The sequence below is a fragment of the Capsicum annuum genome, chromosome 10 (genome assembly GCF_002878395.1).
Source record: "Capsicum annuum cultivar UCD-10X-F1 chromosome 10, UCD10Xv1.1, whole genome shotgun sequence".
Taxonomy (NCBI): Eukaryota; Viridiplantae; Streptophyta; class Magnoliopsida; order Solanales; family Solanaceae; genus Capsicum; species Capsicum annuum.
Window position 1 is genome coordinate 8077834 of NC_061120.1, and position 8305 is coordinate 8086138.

The window sequence follows — 8305 nt, forward strand, 5'->3', positions numbered from 1 at the left end:
TCTATTTTTTCTGAGTTAATAGTGTAAATAGCTGGTCAACTTTATACATTCATCTCAGAAAGCCACTTAACTTTGGACTTTACTCAAAAAGTCACTCAACTTTAATCTCTTAGAAAGTCACTCGACCCATTTAATTACTTTTTACACTAAATTATTCTTATGTAGATTTTTTTTAATAACAAAATTTGAAAAAATACAAAATATTCATTTAATGACACTTGTACCCTTTCCTTTATGTTGGTGAAATTACAATAATATTACAACTGGAAAAATTACAAGTGAAGAAAAATCAAAAGTTATCTTCTTCTTCTTTGGCTGAGGCGTGGATATCTCGCTCTCTTTAAGGAAATTCAAGCTCATTGCAGCAAAATCATTTCACCGGTCCAGTAATCTTATTGACTTGTCCCCTCCAGGATACAACAACCTTCTCAAATAACAATTCAACAACTCTGGACAAGAGTTGAATTCAAAGCTCTATAAAAAGAACACCTCTCTTCAGCTAATGAACTCTCTTTTTTACTATCCTTTGTGAACTCCCTATTATCCTGTGTATATTCAAAAATATGCAAGACCATCTCTATTTATAGGTAATAAATCTTTCATACAATGAATAAGAAGAATAAATGGATAGTAAAGAGGGAAGATCAAATGCCTATAGGTTACAAGAGTTACATGAGATATAAGATATAATGAGTAGGATAATAGGGGAATAAAGATATAAGTTACAAGAAACTTATGTCTACATTCTAACCACTAACTCACAAAACATAATGACCTAGGTGAATGCTAACATAATGAGCAACTAATGGCCAAAATAGGTTACTAAAAAATAAAGACAAGTAATTCCCAATAAGTTAAAAAAATGCCAGCCATTTACTGCTACTTGATAAAATGCTAGCACTGATACGGTTATCTTCATAATGATACTCTCAAAATGAGAGTTAAAGTGAAACTGTCGAAGAATGAAATTTGTTTATGCATTGCCAATAATGGACGTACCATATTACGCATGCAATGATGCATATAATTAATATAAAAATGTCTAAACTTCATCAATCCCCCACTCATTTTAATATTAACACAAGAGAGTCTACTAACTTAAAGAAGACTACCATGCATAATGAAGGTGTGCTCTTCATTGAACCTCCACTTAGTAAAATAGTATTTTTTACTCCAGAGTCGTAGTGGTCTCAAACTTGAACTATGACTACTTAAGGAAAATAAAAAGTTACAACTTACACATAATAGTCAAGGTATTGACATGAGGTCTATAGCCAGTACATTACGGGCTTGTGTTATCCCGATTTCATGAGTGTCTTTAAGAATGAGCCTAATTCTCATAGGAAGTAGCCTACCCCAACACTTACATAGGTGAAATATGTTGAGAGTGCTCCTGTAATTTTAGCACCCGACTTATACGAGCTACAAATTTTCATTAAGAGTTTTTAAAACTCAACTTCACAATCATTATAGGTAAATGCACTCACATCATAGGGAGGGGTAAAAAAATAGTGAATCTTTCACAACAAGTCATCATGTAATTCGTTTTTTCCATTGAACCTGGTTATAGGATCTCTAATTCCCAGGTTAGGTTTCCTCACATATGACTCAAGATTCAACAGGCTTCAATACCATCCCCCTCGATGTGCTCCAAACATTTTCTCTTGCTAAGGCCTTAGTTAATGGATCGGCAAGATTTTTACAAGATTTGACATAATCAACATTAATGGTACCATTTGTCAAGTATGATCTCATATTACTGTGTTTTCTCCTTATAGGTCTGGATTTACTGTTGTAATAATGATTTTGAACTCTACCAATTGCAGCGGTGCTATCACAATGAATTAAAATAGGAGAAATTGGTTTTTCAAAATAAGGTATTTGAAATAACAAATCTCTCAACCAATTCGCTTCCTCACTAGATGAAGCTAAAGCAATTTGTTCGGCCTTCATGGTAGAGTTAGCAATAATTATTTGCTTTTTAGACTTCCAACAAATAGCACCACCACCCAAAGTAAAAGCATAACCAGTAGTGGATAAGGAATCACTGATAAAGTGTTCCAATCCACATATATCAAAAAAGCTTTCAAGTAGAACAAGATATTTTTATAGAACAAACCATAATTTTTTGTTTCAATTAAATATCTCATTACCCTCGTTACAACATGCAAATGTTCATTACCTGACTTGCTAGTAAGCCTACTAAGTACTCCTACTATATATGCAATATCAGGCCTAGTGCAATCAGTCACATATCTCAAACTTCCAGTTAAGCTAGCATATTCCTTTTAATTTATTAAATCATTTTCAGTTTCAATAGGAAACAAATGAATACAAGAATTAAATGGAGTTACAACATACTTTCAATCAAGGAAATTATATTTTTTTCAATATTTTCTCAACACAATGTAACTGCTTAAGGAATATTCCATCACATGTTCTAGTAATTTTTATTACTAGAATAAAATTTTCCTCACCAAGATCTTTCATATCAAAATGACTTCTAAGAATATTTTTAGTTTCACCAATAACATTCATGTTAGAGCCAAAGATCAATAAATCATCAACATATAGGCAAATATTAACATGCAAATTATTTTAAGACTTATGATATATGCACTTATCGCACTCATTAGTTTTAAACTCATTATCAATCATGCAGGAATCAAACTCTTCATATCATCGCTTTGGTGTCTGTTTTAATCCATATAGAGATTTATTAAGCTTACACACTTTACTTTCTTGGCCAGCCTCAATAAAACACTCGAGTTGTTTCATGTAAATCTCCTCATTTAGGTCTCTATTTTAAAAAATATTTTTTACATCTATTTGATGAATTTATAAATCAAAAATTGCTTCGATAGAAACTAAAAGTCTAATGGATGTAATTCTAGTTATCGGAGAAAACGTATCAAAAAATTCTAGGCCTTCAAGTTGTTTAAAATCTTTAGCCACTAGCCTAGTTTTGTATTTATCAACAGATCCATCCGATTTTAACTTTTTACGTAAGACCCATTTACATCCAATTGTTTTACAACCCGGTGGTAAATCTACTAGCTTCCAAGTCTTACTGAAAATTAGTATTCCATTTCATCATTTACAAACTCTTCCCAAAAAATAGCATCATGTAAAGACAAAGCTTCTTTTAAAGTGATAGGGTCATCTCCACTGTTAAGAACATAATAATCAGGACTAAAGTCATTTTCTACTCTACCTCTTTTACTTCTTCTTAACTAGAAATCATCATTTTCTTTGTTTTTTAAAACAGAAGTGGAAAAACTAGGTAGTGACAAAATATTTTCTTTAGTCCTTTGACCCCCACTATTTTTAGAATCAAAAGGAAATTTATTTTCCTGAAAAATAGCATCAGCTGATTCTATTATCACACTATCTTCAAGATTAAAAAATCTATAGGATGTACTATTTGAAGCATAACCAAGAAAAGCACAACTAGTAACTTTTTTTACCCGACTTAGAGATTTTAGGATCTATTAACCTTACATAGGCTAAGCAACCCCAAACTTTTAAATATCCCAAATTTGGTTTATGACCTTTCCACAACTCAAAAGGTGTTAGTTTGGTCTTTTTATGAGGCACACGATTCTACACATAACAAGGAATCAAAAGATCTTCAACCCAAAAATTTAAAGGTGCACAAGACTCAATTAACATGACATTATTCAACTCAATCAAAGTTCTATTCTTCCTTTTCGATACACCGCTAGATGCAGGAGAATAAGGAGAAGGAGCATCATGGATTATACCCAATGATCTAACAAATGAATTGAATTCATGTAACTCGTATTCACGACCTCTATCACTTCTAGTTCTTTTTATTTTTCTTCCAAAATGATTTTGAACTTCATGGAGAACAGTTTTAAAGTCCTCAAATGCATCACTTTTATTTTTTATTATGTAAATATATGTAAACTTAGAAAAATCATCAATGAAAGTGATAAAATATCTATTTTCTCCATGAGTTAAAATTCTACCAAGTTCACAAATATCACTATTAGCTAATTCTAATAAATCAGTTTTTCATTCAACTTGAAAATGAGGCCTTTTGTGATTTTTGTTTTACTACAAGCCTCAAATTTTTTAAAATTCTTTTTTATCACTATAATTAATCATAAACTACTCATGATTCCAATATAACGATCATTTATATGACACAAATGAGTATGCCAAAAATTAATAGAAGAAAACATATAAATAGAAGCAGATGTTTTATTCATTTCAACATTCACCTTGAACATACCATCACATGCATACCCCTTTCCCACAAAAATATTATTTTTCACAATTACATACTAATCAGATTCAATAATCTGTTTGAAGCCTGCTTTATTAAGAAGAAAACTAGACATTGAATTTTTTTCTCATGGAAGGAGTATAAAGTACATCTTTTATAATTAATACCCTTCCAGAAGTAAATCTCAACTCGACATCTCCCATTCCAAGTACTTGAGTTGTGTGTGAATCTCCAAGCATGATGGTTTTGGGATCCTTTTAAAATTAGTATATTTTTTAAACCAGTCTTTATCATAACAAACATAATGGTTGTTGACACCTAATTTTTGCCCTCCACAACTAGCTTTAATTTTGAGTTTCTTTGATTTTCAATAAAATTACAACATTTATTTTATCGAATAAAGAAACTTTTCAAATGTATTTATCTTGGTAAGTTTGTCATTTAAGTAGCAATTATATATTATTGTATTCAATTATACGAAATCATATAATTTTGTTACTTAAAATTTTGAGTTAAATATAATTTATTATTAAAATTAATTTATTTGAAAAATATTTGTTAGATTTTTATCAAATCAAGAAACTCAAGGTTAATTTGTTATTTAATTCGTGCCGGATTGCGATACAATTTAGCAAACTAATTAAATATGACCTCAATTGAAATCAAATTGGCCCCAGTTATAATGCAATTGACCAATTGACATTCAATTTGATTAGAATTTAAATAAGTCGTTTAAATTGTAATTCAATCTAAATTCCCTAAAGTTACCATTTCTTAATTGAAATTATTTTAATCTGATTAAATTTAATTAGAGTCATTCTTTTGATCTAATTAAATTTAATTATGATTATTCTAATCTAATTAAATTTAATTATGATTATTTAATAATCCAATTAGATTTAATTGGGGTTATTACATAACCCCCAACATGACCTAATTTGAGACCCAAGTCTGCCAAGCAAATTGAACCACAGGCCCATTTTCTCCAACAACCAGCCCACTCCTTATTTTCCAAATGACAAAACAATTCCAATCAGTCCCATTGCTCCAACCCAACAGCCGTGACCCAATTACAAATCCACTGCACCAGCCCTAAGCCCAATTCACAATTCGACTCGGGCCCATCCCTTTCCTTCTTCAAATAGAAAACCACGACAACAACTAGACAAAACAGCTCCAATATCAGCCTTAACACCATCCAAATCCCAATCAATGTCTTCAACCTTCAAAGACTAGCGAACCCGACCCGAATCCACCAAATAGACCCGAACCAGCATCAACCAAAATTGACCCAACTCCATTTGAGTTGACCCGACCCTGACCCATGCATATTTGCAAAGAAATTGGTTGAATCTTCTAGAATATGGTGAGTTGGCCCCCTTCAACATTCCAATCCCATGAATCTCGGGTACTATAGTACGAATTCGTATACACCTATTCAATTTCTATTGGTTGGTAAAGAAATTTGATCCCTTCAATTCCATTGGTTGGAGAATTTTGGATTTCATCAAGAAAATTCCAAAATCCGTATGAGTTGTTGGTGGAAAACGTTATCTTGAGTTCAAATTTTGAATTCCCTTTGGGGAAAAGCCCTGAAATTGCCCTTTATTTTCTTTTTCCCACAACGTTCAAGACTGAGAATAGACCCCCCCCCCCCCCCCCATTCCTCCTCTATATAAACAACTCACTGTTGAGCAAAAAAGGGGGTTGGGGGAAATTCTTGGGTTAGGAATTTTAGGGAGAAAATTGGTTCGAAAATTGAGGTTTGAAAAAGGGGTTCGGGAAAACTTTGGTTAGAGAAAATTTCTTTGAAAAGAAAGAAGAGGGGAAAATTTCTAAGGGCTAAGAATTTTCTTTCATAATAAAAAGTTGTCTTTTCTTTCTTCTTTTGAAAATTGGCTGATTAATCGAAGGCTTTTGAGTTGATATCACTGATTGCTGGTGGTGGTGGATCCCTACTTCAGCCCGTTCGTTCCATTTTTCTTCTCCCTAAAAGGTAATATCCTACTCCATTTGAGATTTTGATTGCCTCTGCTTCATCTGGACCTTCTGTAGTTGTGAGCAAATCTTGAGTAACATTGTATGCTGGGATTGATTGCTGGTAAATGTCTTTGATAGCCGTAGGTAGCTATTGATAGATGTCCGATTTAATACTCTCAATTTTGTGAACTGCTTAAGGTTTGTATAGCTAACTTTATGTTAAGGTTTCATGTTCTTCGATTCTGTTTTGAGTTGCTGGGTATCTTGTAAGGCTGGTTTGTTGTTTAGAGTTTTCATGCTTTTGATTTTGTTTTGAGTTACTGGTATCCTGTTAAGGCTAGTTTCGTGGCTAAAGTTTGATTCTGTTTGGTCGTTTCGGGCTGCTTATATGTTGTTATGGTTGGCTTCATGGTTTAAAGTCTCTTGCTTTGATCCTGTTAAATAGTTTTGGGTTAATGGCGTGTTATTGTAGCTATTTCCGTAGTAAAGTTGCATGCTTTGATTTTGGTTCGGGCTACTAGTACCCTGTTATAGCTGATTTCATACTAAAGTATCATATTTCGATTTTTAGTAGTTCGGGTTTCTAGTATCTTGTAATAGATTGGTTCCGTCATTAAAGTTTCATACTTCGACTCTTGATTAGTAGTTTTGGGCTTCTGGTATCTCGTTATACTTGATTTTATGGTTAAAGTTTCATGCTTTGGATTTCGCTTAACAATTTTTTTTAAGTCGTGGCATCTTGTCTCATGATTAAATTACCTAAAATTGGGTTTATGTAGTGTTTGAATCTCACTTGTTTGTTAACCCAGTGGTAACGAAGGCATTAAGATTTCAACCTTGCTTTTCTTGAAGTTTCAGCTATCGTATTCCACGCCTAAACTGATTAAGTCTTTAATTTTGTTTGTTTGGCATTCTGGAATTTGAATGTTGCTTGTGATCCATGGTTTATGTAGTATGATTTAGGAGTTGTAACTCTTTTTTGTGACATGCTTAATTGGGTCCTTTTGTGGCATTAAAGTGATAAATTGTTTTCTTTATTTAGCTAAAGACCATAAGAATTTCTTTTTGAAGCTTTATTTCCTCCTGTAGTTGAAATTTCTTTAATTAATTATGAACATTTTCTTCAAACTTTATAGACTTTTGCTCCTGTGGCATTTTTACCTGTGTGTGAATGTATTTGAATGAAGCATGAATGTTATAGCTTTTTAATTGTTAAAATCTTGGACGTGTGCTAATTTCTTCATTCCTTTACTTGCAGAGTTCAAATGGGCTCCTTCTCTCTTTGCATTTCATAAATGGTACCATGAGGCTCACCTCGTTGAACTAAGCCCAAAAGAAGGTCCAAAAGTCCATCGTTTGGCGTATGGATACGAGAAGACGGAAGGAAAGGAAATGGATCAAAGTCCTACGTTTGAAGTGGCTAATAGATAAAAGTCTCATTTATTATTTTGTTTTGTTTAATTTTTATTGTCTTTATTTATTCTATTTGTTTATTTATTTATTCATTCATCCGGGCCATGAAGCCAAGGTTGTATTTAACACAGGTGGAGGCAAGATTTGAGCCAAACACTCGAAAACTAGATTAGGATAGGTGAAATGGGTCGAAGGCCCATTTAGACTAGGACAGGTTTTGTTGGTTTGGGCCAATGGACTAAATCCCTTAGTTCCTCCCTTTCCCCCTGTTCTTTATGTTTTTTTTTCTTATGTGCTTTGCGAACCTAGTTGAATTCTAAGTGAAGTCGCTAAAAAACTGATTTTTGCAAAATTCCTAATCAACTACTTTTCAACAAATTAATCTTTTAGAAGTTAATCAAAGACGTTATCAAACAGTCCGAATATCCGCAAGTTAGCGGACGTTTTAGGTGGCTAACACCTTCCTAAATCGTTAATAGGAACTGCTTAACTAGAATCTCTAACTTAAAACAATTTTCTTGTTTTGAATCATTTGAAGTAAATCTCTAAAGGTTTCTTAATTCCTTTTCAAAATTAAGTGGCGACTCTTCTCTAGAGTCAAAATTTTCGCAAAACAAAAATGGCGAATCTACTGGGGATTTTTTGAACTAGGTTCTAACC

At 32.6% G+C, this 8305-nt stretch overlaps 1 long non-coding RNA gene across 1 annotated transcript; it reads left to right on the forward strand.

The window, feature by feature from the left end:
- The first annotated feature begins 5401 nt into the window (after window positions 1-5401).
- LOC107845945 lies at window positions 5402-7936 on the forward strand. The gene is made up of 2 exons (XR_001667105.2): window positions 5402-6248; window positions 7491-7936. It is a non-coding gene; the product is annotated as an uncharacterized LOC107845945 (long non-coding RNA).
- The last annotated feature ends 369 nt before the right edge of the window (window positions 7937-8305 follow it).